General features: G+C 35.1%; 1 protein-coding gene across 1 annotated transcript in view; it reads right to left on the reverse strand.

The window, feature by feature from the left end:
- The window catches only part of MARCHF10 (membrane associated ring-CH-type finger 10), a 236,968-nt gene that overhangs the window by 106,525 nt on the left and 109,550 nt on the right, over positions 1 to 20,893 (reverse strand). The gene's annotated exons all lie outside the window — the stretch shown is intronic.

Raw genomic sequence — 20,893 nt, forward strand, 5'->3', positions numbered from 1 at the left:
ACATACACTTAATAAATGTTAGAACTGTTTTTAGTTATAAAACAATAGCTGTTTCTAGTATTTTCAGCTATTTTAACTGAAACTATTATCCTTACAAATTTAACTAGGGAAAAATTTCTTTACCTTAATAATCTATACAACAATTCCATGAAATTTAGGTGCTAAAAAGATGGTAAGGAAAAGACTGAAATTTTAAACCATAGTTTCTATGGTAACAGAATCTCCTAGCATAGCTTTGTAGATCCATTCAAAAATCTGCAAGCACATGCCATTTGGGGCATTTTTATACTTATAAATATCAGGGAAATGATAAATCTGATATAAAATGACAATCAAAATATTTTTATGGGTTATAGTATAGAACTATTAACATCTTTACTTACATCAAATATGACTTATTTTGGGCATAGCCCAACTGTTCAAAGTTTGTGAATTACCAATACCATAATCTGCCAGACTAGTTTAACACTAAAATGAAAACAAAGACGGGGCAAGCAAACTTTGTACCCAGGCACTCAAATTTAGAATGGCGCTGATTTCATTCCCTTTATATATATATATATATATATATATATATATATACATATATAATTTAGCTACAGCTATCAAATATAAAACATAATGGCCATTATCCTACTATTTTCCAAGCTACTTGTCCTATGGGTGGTCTTCCTTCTGCTTCTCCCTCACCTCTGCTTTGAAGACTCTTTTCTCTACTGTTCTGTTCTAACAGCACATTTAAAAAACATTCCCAAAGGGCAAACAGGGCAATTTTGTTACTATTATGCTAAATTTAATAAGTATATATTTTAAAATAATAAATGGTATATAAGAGAATTTCAGTTTCATATTTAGTCTTTATTCTTGATACACTAAAATGTTCATATTTATCAAATTATTGATTAGTTAGTAATTTAAAAATATTTCCATTTATACTCAAATCTAATAGCAAAGTATTTTGGAGGAAAATCTTGGCAAACTTATGTTATGATAGAGACTCACACACTGGAAGAATAAAGAAAAGTATTTATTGAGTGCATACTATGCCCTCAAGCATTGAGCTAAGTATTGGGGATACAAATAAAAAGCAGTCACAGCTCTTAGGGAGCTCATATTTTATTTTATTTTTTAATCAAAAACATTTTATTTTCCCAATTACATGTAATAATAATTTTCAACATAGGTTTTGTTGATCCAAAATGTCTTCCCTCCTCTCTTCCCTTCCCCCACTTGGAGATGGTAAGCAATGTGATTCATACATGTATTGTAATACAAAACATAGTTCTGCATTGGTCATTGTAAGAGCACATTCATATAAAACCAAAACCTCCAAATAAAACCATAAATACACTGATGTGAAAGATCATAAGCTTTGATCTGCATCCATTCAATTCCAACAGTTCTTTCTCTGGAGCTAGATAGCATTCCTCTACTTCAGAATTGTCCCAGATCACTGCACTGCTATGAGCAGCCAAGTTTTCACAGTTGATCATTTTGCTGTTACTGTAAGCAGTGTTTTCCCAGTTCTGCTTATTTCACTCTGCATCAGTTTATGTAGATCTCTCCAGCTTTTTCTGAAATCATTCTGCATATCATTTCTTATAAATACAATAGTATTCCATCACCAACATATACCACAATTTGTTTAGCTATTACCCAATTGATGGACATTCCTTCAATTTCTTTGCCACTACAAAAAGAGCTGCTATAATTATTTTTGTACAAGTAGGTCCTTTACCCCCCTTTTTTAATGATCTCTTTGGGATATAGAACCAGTAGTGGTATTACAAGATCAAAGAGTAGGTTCGATTTTATGGGCCTTTGGGCAGAGTTCCAAATTGCCCTTTAGAATGGCTGCATCAACAATGCATTAATGTCCCTATTATGCCATATCCTTTCCAACATTTATCACTTTCCTTTACTGTTACATTGGCCAATCTGATAGGTATGTGCCTCAGGTGGTGCCTCAGAGTTGTTTTTGAATTTCTCTAATCAAAAGGGATTTAGATTATATGATTATTGATAGCTTTGGTTTCTTCATCTGAAAACTGCTTGTATATATCCTTTGACCTTTTGTCAACTGGGGAATGTTTTGTAATCTTATAAATGTGACTTGGTTCTCTATAGATTTGAGAAATTTGACCTTTACCAGAGAAATTTGTTATAAAACTTTTTCCCCCAGTTTGTTCTTTCCTTCTAATCTTGGCTACATTGGTTTTGTTTGTACAAAAGCTTTTTAATTTAATATAATCATAATTATTTAATTACATAACATCTTATAATGCTCTCTTATATGATTTAGAGATAGTGATACCATAAGTAAATTAGAGGAACATAGAATATTTACCTGGCAGATCTATTTTGACCTTATCTTTGCCATTTTGGCAAAGATGTAACATGTGTGCTCTGGCATGCTGGAGGGGACTGCTCTGTTCCCCTCTCCACTGCTCCAGAGGACATTTTTCACATGCCCTGCCCCTCTGCCCAACAGCCCTATGTGAGCACTTCCTTCTTCTGCTCTCTGGAGTGATGGGGGAGGGGGCTTACAGGTGGCTTGAAGGTACAGTTTCAGCATGGGATCCCTAAAAAGTCCATCATTGCTGGTATAGCGTGTGAGATATTGGTCTATACCAATGATGGGCAAACTTTTTAAAGAGGGGGCCAAAGAAAAGGAAATGCTTATCTGCCACTCTGTTTCTAAGGCAACTCTTTTGAAGTTTCATTGTATTGTATCCTACTCATTGTATTTGTCAGATTAGGAATAATGTCGGGAAGGGAGGGTTGACGTGGGGGAGGAATAGAACATTTCAGGGGACTGCCAAGGTGATTTACTCCTGTATATTATATGTCTAATATATTTCATTGATCTACCATACTATTGTTTAGCTGGTACCAGAAGTTTTGATGATTACTACTTTATAGTAGAGTTTTAGTTCTGGGATTGCTAGGCAACCTTCCTTCACATTTTTCTTCAATAACTCCCTTGATACTCTTGATGAAATCTGTTATCATTTTTTCTAGTTCTATAAAGTAATTATTTGATTGGTATGGTACTGAATAAATTTAGGTAAAATTGTCATTTTTATTATACATATTACCACAACCTACCCATGAGCAATTAATATTTTTCTAATAGATTTGACTTGATTTGTTTGAAAAATGTTTTGTAATTGAGTTCATATAATTCATGTTTTTATCTTAGCAAGTAGATTCCTGAGTATTTTATATTGTCTAGAGTTATTTTAAATGGAATTCCCCTATCTCTTGCTGCTGAACTTTGTTGGTAATATACAGAAATGTTGATGATTTATGTGGATTTATTTTGTATCCTGCAACTTTACTAAAGTTATTATTTCAACTAGTTTTTAGTTAACTCTTTAGGATTCTCCAAGTATATCAACATATCTGCAAAGATATGTTTAGTTCCATCATTGCCTACTTCAATTCCTTCAATTTCTTTTCCTTTTTTTTATTGCTAAAGCTAGCATTTCTAGTATAATATTAAACAATAATGGTGATAATAAACATCATTGCTTTATCCTTTTGATCTTACCAGGAAGGCTTCTAACTTATTCCCATTAAAGATGATTGTTGTTGATGGCTTTAGATAGATATTATTTATCATTTTAAGAATGGCCTTTCTATTCCTATGCTTTCTAGTGTTTTTAAACAGGAATGGGTGTTATATTTTGTTGAAGGCTTTTTCTGAATCTATGAAGATTATCATGTTATTTCTGTTAGATATTGATAATGATCAATTATGCTGATAGTTTTCTTAATATTAAAATAGCCTTGAATGATCCTTGCGATATACTGACGTCTCCTTAATATTTTACTTAAAATTTTAGCATCTATATTCATTGATGATGTTGACCTCTAATTTTCTTTCTCTGTTTTTGCTCTTCCTAATTTAGGCAATAGTACCATGAAAATGTGTCATTAAGAAAAATTTGGTATGATTCCTTCTCTGCCTATTTTCCCAAATAGTGTAGTATTGGGATTACTTGTTCTTTAAATGTTTGATAGAATTCACTTGTGAATCCATCTGGCCCTGTTTGTTCAATTTCTTTTTCTGACATGGGATGATTTAAGTACTCTAGCTCCTCTTTTGTTAATCTGGGTAATTTATATTTTTGTAAATATTCATCCATTTCTCTTAGATTGTCAGATTAATTGGCATATAATTGGGGAAAGTAGCTCCTAATGATTGCTTTAAATTCCCTTTTCATTGGTGGTGAGTTCATCCTTTTCATTTTGGATACTGATAATTTTATTTTCTTCTTTCATTTTTAAAATCAAATGCTCTATTTTATTTGTTTTTTTTTCATAAAACAAACTCTTAGTCTTATTTTTTTTAAACCCTTGTACTTCGGTGTATTCTCTCATAGGTGGAAGATTGGTAAGGGTGGGCAATGGGGGTCAAGTGACTTGCCCAGGGTCACACAGCTGGGAAGTGGCTGAGGCCGGGTTTGAACCTAGGACCTCCTGTCTCTAGGCCTGACTCTCACTCCACTGAGCTACCCAGCTGCCCCTCTTAGTCTTATTTTTTTTAAGCCCATGGTTCTCTTACTTTCAATTTTATTATTTTCTCCTTTGACTTTTATTCTTTGAGGATTTTAAATTTGTTCTTTTTCTAGTTTATTAGTTGCATGTCCAATTCATTTATCTGCTTTTTTCCTATTTTATTGAGGTAGGCATTCAGAGATAAATTTTCCTCTAAGCACTTCTTTCACTCTACTCCATAAATTTTGTTATGTTGTCTCCTCATTGTCATTTTCCTTATTGAAATGATTATTTCTATAATTTGTTCTTTGATCCACCCCTTTTTGAGAATTAAGATTGTTTAGTTTCCAATTAATTTTTGTCTTTCCATGAATCCTTATTGATTATAATTTTTATTGCTTTATGATCTGAAAAGGTTGCATGTATTGCTTCTGATTTTTTACATTTAGTTATGACGTTTTTATGCCCTAATACAGTGATGGTGAACCTTTTAGAGATGGAGTACCAGGCCCTGTCCCCACCCCACCCCTGAGACTGAGTGCTGTGCCCACCCCCACCAGAGACTGAGTGCCATGCCCCACTGTCTTTGCCCCTCACCTTTCCTCCATACCCCAGATAGGGGAGGTAGGAAGCACTCCTATTGGGCTGCTGGGCAGAGGGCCAGGTGATAAGAGGCATGTGGGGAGAGGGGGAGAAGAGTGGCTCAAGTACTCTACTCCCCTTCAGCTCTGTTTTCCTCCAATTATGTGCCAGTCTGTGAGCTATGCTCCCCTCAAACCTAGCTCCTCTCCAACCCCACCATAGAAATCACCTTTACCACAGACTCAATCAGCTCCCATCTGTGCCACACCATCACAAAGCATGTGAACCCCCACCCCACCACCCAGTATCTTATCCCAGACATGAGGAGGAGGAGCTCCCCTTGGGCTATTGGGCAGAGGGGTGGAGGAAGTGAGGAATGACCTTAGGAGCACGGAGAAGGAGAGAGGAACAGCTTTGTTCCAAGTTCTCTAGCTTTCTAGTAATGAACTCTTGTAGGTTACTCTAGGCATATCCACAGAGAGGGCTCTCTGTTCCTTTTTTGGTATGTGTGCCATAGGTTAGCCATCACTGCCCTAGTACATGGCCAATTCTTGAGTATGGTACCATTGTGCTGCTGAAAAAAAGGTATATTCCTTTTTATCCCCATTCAATTTTCTCCAAAGACTTATTAAATCTAACTTTTCTAAAATTTCATGCACTTTTACTTCTTTCCTATTTATTTTTTTTGTTTGATTTATCTAGATCTGAAAGAGGGAAGTTGAAGTCTCCTACTAATACAGTTTTACTGTCTATTTTCTCATTTTAATTGATGGAGATGAGATATATAGATGATTGAGCTGTAGAATGGGTAGAAAGACCTGGTAGTTCTTAGGGTTCAGTGGTACACAGGTGACTTGGGGCTGTTGGGAGCTTATGATCCATATTTTCAATGCCCTCTTTGTATTCCAGACTCTTTTGACCTGCTCTCTCATGTTGTTATGGAAGTTTCCCTTTTGCCAAGGTCATCTAGTTTAAACTTTCTCATTTTACACATGAGGAAACTAAGATACAAAGAAGTTAAGTGATTTGCTTAATGTCACACATGTATTAAGTGGCAAAGCTGGGATTTGAACCAAGATCTTGTTTCTTTTCCATAGTACCAAATGCCTCCAAATGATGCACTTGTGTTTCACACACATTAACTTATGGGATTCACATCTCTTCAATCTTGAGAATTATTCTGAAGTGTCAATAAATTATAGATATCAGATAGGTTCAAGTTTCAAACACAGGATGTTATTCCATTCTTGACAAAAAAAAAGACAACATGCCTCTCAAGTTTTGTATCATGCTTAATAAAATTCTAAAGATTGTGTTTTATCTTGGTTCTAAATCTAGTTCACAGAACTTTAGACCTGGAAGGAACCTGAGGAATTATCTAGCTCAAACTCCTTTGTTTTCTAGATAAGACAACCTCATCCCAGGGAACCAAACTTACTTGCCTAAAGTCACACAGGTAGTAAGTAATGAAAGAGGTGGGTCTACAATCCAGTTCTAATTCTGAATCAAGAGCTCTTCCACTGCAATATTTTTTGTCAGAGATACAATGTAGAATTACTAATAATAATTCCCAGTTATTTGTGGTACTAGAAAATGTTGCCCATGTAACACTGGGGGTAAGTGTAAATATTATTAATGCCTCCTTATTGATGAGCTATGCAAAAACAGACTCAGAGACATGAAATTCCATAGCTACTTAATAGTGTTGTATCTGTGATTCAAACTTAGGTCTCCTATTCTATAGACAGGCTTCTTTCTACATTTCTATGCTGCTAGAAATGGGTAGAAGATTTACTTCCTTCCACAGCTGGCTCAAAATTGTTGAGTAGAATCGAAGGAAAATAGCAGAAGAGATACAAATTTTGTGAAAGGGAGAAAAAAAATGTGAGGTTAAAAACTGTTCCTAGTCTCTTCTTTCTCACCAAAAGGAAAGTCAAGGAAGAGGCAACAGCTGTGGAGAACTGAGGATAAAGTATATATTCATAACAATGGGTCAGTTCTTACAACCTACACACTTTTATTCTTTGCTTTGCTTCTGGCAATTATGGATTTAACCTTAGCAAAGGGGAAGGATTTGATGGGTAGGTTTGATCGTGGTGAATTGGGTATTCTATCTATAATTTCAACTTTCCATTGTGTACATGACCTCTAGGATAATTAAATTATGAAAGTTGTGGGTTCCAACATATCCTATCCCAGTTTTGGGGAAAATTTGCAACATTATTGTCAGGAGATAGTTCCTGATTTTGAGATTCTGGAAGAAATGGTCTTTATTTGCTAGAACTATGAAACCATGATCTTTATAGATATGCTTCTAAATTCCTCTTTCTCTGTGTTTTCATTTATATTTTGCCATTACCTTGCCTCCAATGCTGTCTCACCAAAATCCAATTTTACTCTTCTCTTTGGACACTGGGAACCACCAGGAAATGTCTAATAGGAGAAACTATACTATAATCTGCTTAAGGAGGGTGAGGTGGGGTGGTGGTAGTACTTTTTAGTGCTAATTTTTTAGTGCTAATTTATATATGTAAAGGGTGAGAGCCCAGTTCTTAGAGAATGCTAAAATCTGCCCTTCCTGGTAGGTTATATACTAAGTATGTGCAAAATATGCTGCCTGCTTCTAATCCTATATTTGTAGGTTTAGTAAGCCTACTAGCCACGAGTCATGAAGGGACTGATGTTTGGTGACAAAGAGTATTCTGACAGGCTAAAGAGATAGAAGGAATAATGACTGAGTAGAAGTTGAGCCAGAATTGACTGGGAATGCAAAAGATTCAAGTGGATGATCACTTGATTTCTTCCTTGGTGGCTTTTCAAGTGAAAAGTATTGCTCTGAGTTACTAAGACAGGTATGAGCAGGCTTTCTTATCTCCTATCCAGCTACCATGTATCCCTGAGTGCCTCTGTTTCTGTTATGTTGTTGTTGTTTTTTTTCTGATATTAGGTGGAATATCCAGAGATGGAATGGACTAAATTATAACCTTGTAAATTCTGAAACATAACAAGAGTCATCAGAAGTCTCTTTAGCAATCAAAGTCAGTAGTAAAGACCACTAGAGCCGAGTCTGGTGAGAAATCATCCCTGAGGAATGAACTGTTTGACTCAGTAAAATTATAGGAACAAAGACAAAAATGAAGGAGGAGGAAGAGAAAATATAGGGGGAAGAGACAGGAGGAAAGAGTAAGGGAGGAAGAGAATGATTGGAAAAAGGAAAGAAGAACTGAGCATCCCAACAAGTGATTAGAGTGGGGAGTGAAGAGATTTGGGGAATATGCCAGTCATTTGAGAACAAGGCCCCAGTGAAGCCAGAGGAGAGATAAGGAAAAAAGGAGTGGCTGAATGCTAGAGGAGGGTGTATTTCACTGGCAGGGGTTGTACAACTAATTGCCCAGCACTTACTCTCCATGTTCAAGTTCTGTTAGCCTTATAAACTGCATCCCCAGAATACTTATACTGAGTGACATCATTAGGAAAGCCATATTTTTTTTGTAATTAGCAAAGAGAGTAGGTATTTCTACTTCAACCAGTTTGGAGGGATGCATTTATATTTCTGTCCTTACCATACTTTTTCAGTAAATAACTTCTGGTAAAAGTTAGTGAATGTCAACCAGTAGGTTGATATTGCAGGAGAACATTAAGTGGGGGCTTTTAAAATACAGTATTAGAAATCCTAGCAGCATCTTAGGGTTACCAAATGATAGAACTCTGAGGAAAGTAGTCAGTTACTCTCTGGAGACTCAACCAGACAATGTGAGTGAGGTTGAGAAACTGAGCCTGGGGGGTACCACATATCATTTATATTCACTCCTTGCATTTTTCACAAGATGTAATATCAGATGGTATGGCAGTAAGGATTGCTTGGTTTCATTACATTAATATTCTTTTGAGTGAATAAACCAATACTATCTTTCAAAATCTAAGGCTGACACATCCCATTGCATTTTTCTTATTTCCTACTAGGAATTTGCTGTGAAAGTCCTAAAATTACCATAATAAAATGAGTCAATATATTCTATATATTTTTTTGCATTTGATATTTCCTAAAAACCAATGATTTGCTAGTAATATACAGATAACAGTATAGAAAGTCACATCTCTGGTGGAATTACATTCTAATTGGCAAAAGATACAAATACTGTGAAAGAGAGGAAAATGTTAATAAAGATTTGCCAAGGACTGACTAATTTTATGCTGAGGACTGTTTTTAAGTACAATGCTTACTGCCTACTTGGAGAGACGAGTGATTAACAAAAAGATGACACAGAAACTGTTGATTTCATTAGTATAAGGAATTTCTAAAGAGGAAATTCCCTTTACCAATCAAGTAATCAACTAATAATCTGCTTTTAAACTATAAGAATACAAAGAAAAAAGTAAAATAGTTCCCATCCTCAAGAAACTTAAATTAGGATAGGGAAGATAACATATATAACACATAGGCATATATAGGTTACATACAAGGAAACTTTGGAGGAAAAGAAAAAGCAGAGGAAGCCAGAAAGAGCTTCCTGCAGTAGATAGCCAAGAATTGTAGGAAACAAGGAATTGCAGGAAGCAATCTGTGGTGGGAAAACATTACATCATGGAGGTAGGAATGGAGGATCATATGTGAGGAGCAGCAAGTAGGACTGAAAAGAATAGAGAGGGGGTATGTGTAAATAGACTGAATATAGAGGGAGGATCAAGATTGTGAAGAGTTTTGAAAACCAAAAAGAGAGGAGCTTGTTTTGATCTTAGAAGTAACAGGGAGACCTTGTATGGGGTAGGGTGTGACATAGACATTTGTTTTAAGAGAATCACTTTGGGGCTGTTAAGAGGAGGGAGTAGGAGACTTGAGGCTGGGAGCCCAATCAGGAGGAAATTCCAGTAAAGAAGTGGTGAGAATTAAAGTTAGATTGGTGGCTGGGTAAGTAGAAAGGGCTATATCTAAGAAATGTCACAGAGTTAAAAATGACAGATTTGACAAATATTTGGACATTCAGAGTGAAAAAAGTAAGGAGTCAAAGGTGATATCAAGGTTTTGAACCTAAAAGACTCAAAGGGCAGTAGTGTCCTTGACAATATCAGGGAAGTTCAGAAAAAGAAAATGTACAGAAGAAAAGATAATGAATCTATTATGGACCCACTGATTTTGATACTCACTGGAGAACAGGGCATCAAGGTGTTGGGAGCTCTACTAAAGAAGACAAATGAGTAAAAAGGTTGGTTACAAGAGTTCTACTGTATCAATTCCCAAGGGGGCCTAATGTGGAACTGAGAGAGAGATAGGCAATTGTGCCTCAATTTATAATCTTGGAGCTGCCAGAGCCACTCATAGGTAAGGTTACTTGCCTAGGGTCACACACCTAGGGTATGTGTGTGACCTGATTGGCCTTTCCTGATTCGAAGGCCAATTTCATCTACTTTGCCACAATTCTCCATCTCCCAACACAGTGTTTACATGTTAAATTCTATGGTAAAAGTACTATAGGAATTCCAGAAAGTAAGAAATCAGTGAGGGTGAGTAGTTAAGGAAGGCCTCAACAAAAAAGGTGGAACCTGAATTGGGCCTTTGAAGATGGATAAGATTTGGATAGGTGAAGGGGAAAGAGGTGCAACCTAATTAAAAGATCTGTGATAATGAACATGATGAATTCACGGAACAGATGTGGATACAGCCTGATAATAAAGCAGAGTGTATCTGTTGAGAAGGGTGGGAACCAGGCTAAGAAGTGCTTTAATATCAAGGTATCAAAATTTAGAAAATATAATAGCCAAATGGGAGCCCACTGAAGGGTTTCGAGCAGAAGAATGATAAAAATGGTATTTAAAGAATTATGAGAAAACTCCACATAATCTTAATATGATGAATCATTGTGGAACTCTTAAAGAGAAGGCCAAAATTTCAGAAGTTCTAGCAGGTTCTACCACACTGAAAAGACTCTGAATTTATTGTCAGCCACAGAATAGTCTGCGTTCCGAGGAAAAGCCTAGCTAAGTATAAAGAAGTGTATAACCACTGTACCAGGCACTCAGTGATGAATTTTTTTTTATCATGAAAACCCATAAAACAAAGGAAAAAAACTGTTTTAATTGTCCTTCAGGTTAGGGTATCCCCTCCTTTTGTTTTTATAGTGATGGTGACAAAGTGTCTGAAGAGGGGGCAGAAATTGTTAGGAATAAACAATTCTGATAATATCCATAAACTTTCACTTAGCTCATGACTCTCGAAAAATTACTTAATTGAAGCTTCAGTTTCCTCATCTATAAAATGGGAACAATAATAATGCAGAACTATCTTAAAGAACAAATGAAATAATGTATATTAAAGTATTTTGCACATTTTAAAGAGCTATTTTAAGGTGAACTACTATATTATTTCCTTTCATATCTTTTTGTTAAAGTTCATATAGAGATGGTCCTAGAACAAATAATTATCTTGACATTATCCCTTTATAGTTAATGTTCTGTAAACTTTTGCAGAGATGGACAAAATGACACATTGTTGGCATTACTGTTATTCTCATCTTTTTTCTTGATATTTAAAAAATTAATTCAAAGATATTTTATTTTCCCAATTACATGTAATAATTCTTCTCATCTTTTTTGATGGGATTCAGAAAGAAATTATCCAAGGGCAAGACTCTGTTCTGCTTTTCTTTTATACTTAATGTCTTATGGACTATCAAGCAGAGAAAATTATGCTTTTTGTAATTTTAGTAAGACTATTGAGATAAAAACTCATCTTCTGTAGACTCACTAAAAAAATCCATGGGATAATTCCCGGAATAGTAGAAAGGATAACAGCAATGACATGACTATCATCTAGTTCTCATGTGGTTTTAATTCCTTCTACTAGGTCTCTATGTTTTGATAGTGAAAAAATTCACTGTAACTTGGAGAATATGAGATTTGGTAGTTTTATATATTCTATTGTTTCTTATACTGATGATCTCTTATTAGTAGTGATGATAGAAAAGTCTTCTCATCTTAAAAAGTTCAGATTGAAACTTCTGGGTCTTAGTTTTCTTCAGATTACTACACAGGCGGAAAAGAATCACTGCTTTTTTTGTAGTTGAATAAAAGTATCAAGATGTAAATTAATCTTCTGTAGGTTCACTAAGAACAACCTCAGTATGTATCTCCAGTAGCAGATAGGATAATGGGGATGATATATCTTTTATCTTGTTCACCACAGGCTTTACCTTTCTTTCATTAGGTCTTTGTATTTTGAAAGTCTTTCATCAAATTCAGGTTGAAAATCATATTTGATAAGACAACATCTATCAAAATGCTTTTATTTATAGACCAGTACTATATTCATTTTATAATAATAGCACCAATGTAGTTTTTTGGTTGGTTTCTCAAGGATATTTGGAGGTCTGTATTTGGAGTATGAGGATTAGCCATCTGACCATCCAGTGAAAAATAGTGAGTTTCTGATTTCTAATTCTAGCCACTAGGTCATGTCTTGCTAAGGTATTATCTTATTTGTCTCATCTTTTTCAATGGGGTTCAAACAGAAACAGTCAAGGGACAAGTCACTATCCTGCTATTTATTCTTTTATATTTCATGTTCTATGGGCTATTGTAGAGCTACATAAAATAACGATCTTGTAGTTGAATAAAAGTATTAAGATGTAAGCTTGGGTTCTATAGACTCTAAAAGTATCTTCAGTCTGGGGGATTGTGGGTAACACTAGTAGCAGACAGAACAATGGGGATGATATAAACCTCATCCTATTCCCACATGATTTTTATCTCTTCTACCAAGTCTATTTTAAAAGCTTTTTGTTCCAGGCAGGCTGAGATAAGTATTTGGTGGCATGACAACTATTTTAAAAAGTTATTCTTAGATTTTTATGGATCAAAATCTCATGGTTTTTATGGATATCACTGTTATATCTGGATGAATTTAGGCTAGAATTTGGTCTGTGGTAATGGTTGCATTTCAAATCAGATTAAGTTGAGTTCTCCAAGATATTTTGTCCGTCTATGAAACATGCTGAGTTTCTGATGTCCAATTCTAACTACCAGGGCATGTCTTGCTAGGTAGTCTATAATTGCTAAATTTTTACAGCCTGAAGTGATATGCTACATAGTTTCTACCACTTCCTTGCTATGTACCTATGATCAGTTTTGGCTACTACTTAGTAAAAGTTGGCACAAAAGAACCACTGTACCAGGATGGAAATGGAGTGCAAAGCAGTACCTAAGGCAAGCCCCACCAAGGTAATATGCCTTGGAGGTAGCTGAATCAATAGCAAATGTTTCCAGAGCTCTCAACCACAGATGGCAAGAGGGAGTCAGACAACTGCTCAAAAGGAGAACATAGGGCCCCTTTGTTGGCTCTGGGTGTAAGACTCTTTCCACATTGCTCATATGCAGATCCAGAATAGCAGTCCTGGGTCATGGTCTCAAGATGGGGAGGAGCAATAGTAAATACCAACACTTGTGACTGCAGGGGGAGCAGGGGACCTTGGTCACAGTTTCAAGGTAGAAAAGAGTGCTTATGGTTGGACAAAAATCAGAACATGGCCTGAGTAGTAAACATAACTCTCTTTGGATTACCACCTTGTAAGAACTGAAGACTTATAGCTCCCCAGAGCTAGCTCTGAAGGCAGTTGTGCAAAGTACTTGAAGCTTGTAACAGTGCTCTTTTCACCATTGGTACAGAGCCCAAATTTAAGTTTTTTAAGTGAAAAGAGTAGAAAATAAGCAAAAAAAACTCAACAGAGAAAGTTATTTTGGTGACAGGGAAGATCAAAACACAAACTCAGAAGAAGAAAACACAGTCAATATTGTTGCATCCAAAGCCTCCAAGAAAAATAGGAATTGCTCTCAAGTCCATAAAGAATTCATGGAAGAGCTCAAAAAGGATTTTAAAAAATTAAATAAGAGAAGTAGAAAAAAACTGGAAAAAGAAGTAAGAGTGGCACAGGAAAATCATGGGAAAAGAGTTAATAGTTTGGTAATGGAATCACACAAAAAATTACTAAATAATATCTTAACAACCAGAATAGGCTAATTGATCAAAGAGGCACAAAAGTCCATTAAAGATAAGAACTACTTAAAAGGCAAAATTGGCCAAATGGAAAAAGAACTGAGGAAAAGAACTCTTTACAATAGAATTGTTCAAATGGAAAAGGAGATACAAAAGTTCACTCAAGAAAATCATGACTTGGGCAAGTGGAAGCTAATAACTCCATGGGACATCAAGAAACAATCAAACAAAGACAAAAGAATTAGAAAAAGAAAAGAAAATGTGAAATCTCTCATAGGAAAAACAACTATCCTAGAAATTACATCCAGGAGAAATATTCTAAGAATTATTGGACTACCTGAAATCCATGACAAAAAAAATTATTAGAGATCATCTTTCAAGAAATTATTAAGGAAAACTGCCCTGATATTCTAGAACCACAGGATAAAATAGAAAAAGAATCCACTAAATACCTCCTGGAAGAGATCCTAAAAAGATACCTCTTGGGTATGTTATAGCCAAGTTCCAGAACTCAAATCAAGGAGAAAATATTGCAAGTAGCTAATAAACAATTCAAACACCATAGAACCACAGTCAGAATAACACAAGTTTTAGCAGCTTTTACATTAAAGGATCAGAGGGCCTGGAATAGGATATTCCAGAGGATAAAGGAGCTAGGACTTCAACCAAGAATCATTAACCCAGAAAAATTGAGCATAATCCTTGAGGTAGAAAAAAATGAGTATTCAAAGAAATAGAGGACTTTCAAACATTCCTAATGGAAAGACTAGAGCTGAATGGAAATTTTGACTCTCAAATATAAAACTCAAGAGAAGCATAAAAAAGAAACAGAAAAGAGAAATCAAAAGGCATTTAATAAGGTTATACTGTTTAGATACCTACATGGGAAAAGAATACTTATAATTTCTAAGAACTTTATTATTATTAAGGGAGTTAGAAGTTAGAGGGCAAGGCTATGAGCTAAATGAGATGATATCTTAAAAATTAAACTAAAGGGTGAGAAAGAGGAAGAGGGGAAAAGGAGAAACAGAATGCGATAAATTATCTTACATGAAAGAACTTTTATAGTGGAGGGGGAAGTAGGGAGGGAAGCATTTGAACTTTACTCAAGTTTCAATTGGCTTAAGAGGGAAGTTCATGCACAATCAATTAGATAAAGAAATCTATCTTATCCTATAGGAAAGGATGGGAAGAGGATAAGGCAGGTGTGGAGGGATGCTGATAGAAGATAGGTAAATTGGGGAATGAGGTGTTCAGAAGCTAAGCACTTTTGAAGATGGACAGAATGAAAGGAAAGAGAAGAGGAGAAATAGGACAGAGAATAAACACAGCAATCATAGTGGTGAAAAGATTTTTTTACAAGAAAAGCCTTATTTCTCAAATACATAGAGAAATTAATCAAATGTATACTATAAGTCACTCTTCAACTGATAAATGGTCAAAGGTTATGAATAGGCAGATCTCAAAGTAATTAAATCTATAATCATGTAAGATAAAATGCTCTAAAACACAATTAATTAGAGAAATGCAAATTAAAACAAATCTGAGGTAACACCCTATACCATATATATATATGTGTGTGTATGTATATATATATACCTATAGCTAGACTATTATGACAGAAAAGAAAAATGACAAAACTTGGAGAGGATGTGGGAAAATGGCGGCACTAATGTACTGTTGAGGGAGTTGTGAACAATCATTCTGGAGAACAATTTAGAGCCAAAGGGCTATAAAACTACATATCCTTTGACCAAGAAATACCATTACAAGGTTTGTATCTCAGAAAGATTTTTAAAAAGCAAGGGTGGGGAGGACCTATATGTACAGAAATATTTAAAGTAGCTCTTTTTCTGGGGACAAAGAATTGGAAAATGAGGAGGTGCCCATCAGTTGGGGAATGGATGAGTAAGTTATGTAAGTATATAATTGTAATAGAATACTGTTGTGCTGTAAGTATTGACAAGCAGGAAGAGTTCAGAAAAACCTGGAAAGACTTACATGAAACTGAAACAGAGTGAAAAGGCAGAGCCAAGAGAATATTGTACACACTGACAGCAATCTAGAATGATGAACAACTGTGAATATGTTAGCTATTCTTAGCAATACAATTATCCAAAAGAATACCAAAGGACTCATGATAAAAAATGCCATCTACTTTCAGAGAAAGAACTGATGGAGTATGAATACAGACCAAAGCATTTTTTTCACTTTCTTCCCAAATTTTTTTGTTTGAGTTTCCTTTCACAAAACGATTAATATAGAGAAACATTTTACATGATTTCACATGTAAAATCTTTATCAGATTGCTTACCATCTTAGCATATGGAAGAAAGTTAAAGAGGAAAGGAAGGAGAAAATTTCAGGATCAAAATTCTTTTTTAAATGTTAGAAGCTGTTTTTTCATATAATTGGGGGGAAATTAAGTTAAATTTTAAAAATTACTCAGAATTATTCAAGGGAACTCATGAACCAATGAGATTATGTACCCAATTGAGTATTAACAGTCTTGTAATTTGTTCCTTTGTGACCTGGATCTGAAGGTAACATTGAAAAAAAGCAGCATGACTTTCTTGCCTATAACCAGTAAGATGTTTCCAGTTTGGTTATGATATAATATTGGCAAATGGTAAAGGTATGCCTTAATTTCATTTCATACATACTCTTAATTTTCCTGCTTTAGCAGTCAGTACTATCTATATTAAAACATTTTCAGCAGGTAGTATATTGGTATTTTTTATTTTTACCAATGTATCTTGCTTTTTGTCACATAAGAACATAAGAGAGCATCAGTTGCTTCATTGTCCTCTACATCAAGCTAGTCATCACAATAGTTTAGAATAGAGCTAGACAGCAATCATATGCTACACCATCAATTTCTTATATTGGAAGGAGTAGTTTCATCATATTGGCCAGAGTGTCAATCATAAGTTTTTCTAGAGTCCAACAGTTCAGTATGTTCCTGTCAGTTTTAGGACACAGAAAGTCCACATTGTATGTTACCCTGTCATTCTCTCCATCCCAACTCAAAGCACAGCTGATATTTTGGGGACTTTGAAGGAGTTGTTGCTGTTGTTATCATTACTTTCCCAATGACCAACAGATGGACATACCAGAAGAAATTAATTTTATCAATCTTGACATTTTTCACTATCAATGAAACCAGAAAAAAATCACATTTTGGCCAAGTGGAAGGAAGGCTCATTCCAAGAGGGAACAAGTAGGCATCATTAACTTTATTGTATGGCCCAAAGCAACAAGAAATGGCATATCATGCTCATATTGTATGGGATTTCAGGATTTATGTATTTGCAGAGAAAAAACACAAAATAACTGTAGCTTATGCATCAACATCATCTGCAGAGAATGAAAAAGTAGAAATATTCTACAAATAATAAGACATTCTAAATTAAATCAACATGTGTTTTGATACTTAATGACTTCGATGCAAAGTAAAAAAATGCTGAAAAATATGGATCAGAAATAAGGAATTCAAGGAACCAAAGTCCTGAAGACTACATAGAAGAAACAGAAACTATCTGCAAGATTATAATAATCTTTTCTTTTAACCATTAGGGAAAGCAGAACTATCCCACATGGATTAACATCACAGCCCCAGATGTAGAAATAGAATTAAAGAGAATGTAGATGGAGAAAAAAGATGATAATCATGCTGGAAAAGACACAAGTATAAAGGAATTGAGGGATTAATATTCTGGCTATCTTATCAGTGGCATAGAAAAAAATCTTGGGCCATGTTGTACTGAAAAAAGGCAACCAAGAGAATAGCTTCTACCTTTGCCTATTTTCCTATATGTATAAAAATTTTATATGGCAACCTTGGCAAGGTTTCTGAATAGAAAAAAGGCAGGATTTAGCAAGTGGTATTCTACTTAGATCACATCTTTATCATCATGTAATTGACTGTAAGATGTAGCAAACATAAGATCCCATAGTGCTCATTTGTTGGTTATAAAAGAGGATTTAAGTAGATCAAAACAACACTTTGAAGACTGGTACAAAATGTTTTCTGTTCATTCATCCAAATTGTTCAAAATTCCTTGTGAGACCGAATAGAGAAATCCTGTCTGATGACCATCTGATCATAAGTATCAGGAGACGCACTAAAAGAGGGAAATGTATGCTCACCAAAGGCATTTGCCATAGTGATGAAGGAGATCCAGTATAGTATCCAAGTAGAAGGAGGATTCCCTGTGAATAGTGAGGCTTTCCAGATGGTCCTGTTCAGAGATGACATTGTGTTGGTTGCATCAAGCCCTGGAACATTGCAGAGCCTATTGGATGAGATCCGTAATCATTCAAAAGAATTTGGCCTAACCTATCTGCATATGAAAAAGCAAAAATGGATAAAGAATTCTCATTGCCCAGGTTACGGCATGTAGTTAGATGGACAACCTTTAGGGTTCATCAATCAATACATATAACTTGGTCAGCTATGGCAAACGGGCAATAAGTTAAATACAGAATAAAAAAGGAAGAGGAAAACAGGCTGGATTACTTCAGGAAATAAAAATCTACCAGAAACAAGTCCATTTTTTAAAATACCAAAATTATTTTGGCCTGGTTATATGACTATAAATATCATAGAACTCTACAATCTCCAAAAAATTGAAAATGGTCAACACTCAGAAGGCAATGGAGAAGTACAAAGTAGATAAGAGTAGGTTGCTAAAGAACTGGAGTAAAGGATGTCATCAAAGAAAAGTCTTACAGAAAAAATGGTGCTGGTATTGTGGCAATGGTGAGGCATTGCTGGAGAGCCTGAGTACTCCCCTGGTATCCTTAGCAAGTCAGAAGAAAATGAGGAAAGGCAAAGCATGTTGGATATACTTCTTATGGCAGAGTTATAAAAGGCATGCTCAAAGGGTCATGTAAGGCAGGCATTGGTTATCTGCACTGTTTGATGGAATAATCACATGGATGAGATAATAGTTTTATTTGAAGGGATGGCTATTGAGATAATTTCTTCATCCTACAAATGAGGAATTTGTTCTAGCACTGAAGATGTCTTCTTATATAAGGTAAAAACATCCCCATTAATAATATGTTTAATGATGTTCTTCTAAATCTAAACTAGAATGTGTAAAGAATTCCACAAATGAAGACCATCCATGGAAAATGCACTATGATCTCTTGTGAATGAAAATAGAGCTGCCAAAAGTATTGTCCTACCCAATCTCAATTACTGTGACATGACATACAAGAGAGACAATCTCTAAAGAGATCAAACAATTTTTATTCATTTTAAATACCACTTATTACTTTATATTTCAATAGAGGCAACTGGGTAGTTTGTGTAAAATGAAGAATTCTCTTTGACATTCAACACTTTAGCCCCAGTGTTCCGTAGCAATTAAAGTTTGTGGATAGTCTTAGAAAAGAGCCCATTTAATTTCATTTGCTAAAATTTAGCCTGGAGGTCAAAAGGTGTGGATGAGGTGGCAAGATCCATTTGTGTGACAAGAGGTTACAACTTCTACAAACAGAAAAAAATAGTCACCAGAAGTTAGCTGAAATTCCAAAAACCACTTGGAGATGGCAAAACTTGGTTCCTCAGTGGTTCTTCAAATAGAAACCACAAGTCTCTAGCTATTTCTTACTTCTCAACTTTTCAAATTGAGTTGTCATAAACTTTAAAATTCTCTTCTCTCTTAGCTTCTATTATCCTATCCTGACCTGCTTCCCCTGTCTTTTTCTCTTCAGTTTTCCCTGTACCATTATTGTCATACATTTCCTAAAACACTATTTTCCTAATACTTTAAAGTAGTTCCACATACTGAATCAGCCATCATGTCCTGTCATTTCCACCTTCCGAATGTTTCTCACATCTTTATCCTTCGTTGCCACTGACATGATCTTAGCTTGGGTCTTCATTACTGCTTACCTGGAGCAGTGTTCTCCCTACTTCCAATTTCTTCCTCCTTCAATCCGTCCTACTCACTATGATCAGGGAACACTCCCCAATGACTCAGACAATGTCACCTCTGTGATCAAATCCTACAAAAAGCTTTTCATTGCCTTCCAAATAATACCCAAATCCCACACTTTTGCCCACACAGTTCCCTCTATCTAGAATGCTCCTTCCCTCTCAAATATATGCTTATCAAAAATCCCAACCTTCTCCATGAAGCTTTTCTTGGTCACTTTAGTCAACAATAATCTATAACTCCTTTGAATTTTTCCTAATGAATATACCACATATTTCTTTGCATTATAATCATTTGTAGCGCATACCTAATTGAGGAGGATCAATTGATATTTATCTTTTTATGCCCACATCAATTCAATTCAATTCAACATATACTAATTTCCTACTCTGTATAAAGAGCTATGTTAGGCATTAGGGATACAAAGAATAAAAATTTAAGTCTGCCCACAAGGAGTTTACATTCTACTGGGGTCGGGGTGGGGGATGCAACATATACAACAAGTAAAAAAATATAATATTTATGCAATATAATTTCAAAAAAGAGAAAACATTAGTGAGAGAGGATCAGGAAAGTCTTCACATGAAAGGTAGCACTTAAAATGTACTCTAAAGGAATATTGAGATTATATTAGGCAGAGGCGAGGAGTGAAATAAATTCCAGACATGAGGGACTAAAGTTTATGCAAAGGCAAAGAGATAGGTGATAGAATATTGGGTATCAGGAATAGCTAGTAGTCCAGTTTGGCTGGAATAAAAAAATGGGTGAAGAATTGAAATGCTCTGTTGCAGTATTTTGCATATAATAAGACATTCAGTAAATAGTTGTTTAATAAGGAAATGAACAAATGCAATATAAAATGTTTTAATAATTT

The sequence above is a fragment of the Gracilinanus agilis genome, chromosome 4 (assembly GCF_016433145.1).
Source record: "Gracilinanus agilis isolate LMUSP501 chromosome 4, AgileGrace, whole genome shotgun sequence".
Lineage (NCBI taxonomy): Eukaryota > Metazoa > Chordata > Mammalia > Didelphimorphia > Didelphidae > Gracilinanus > Gracilinanus agilis.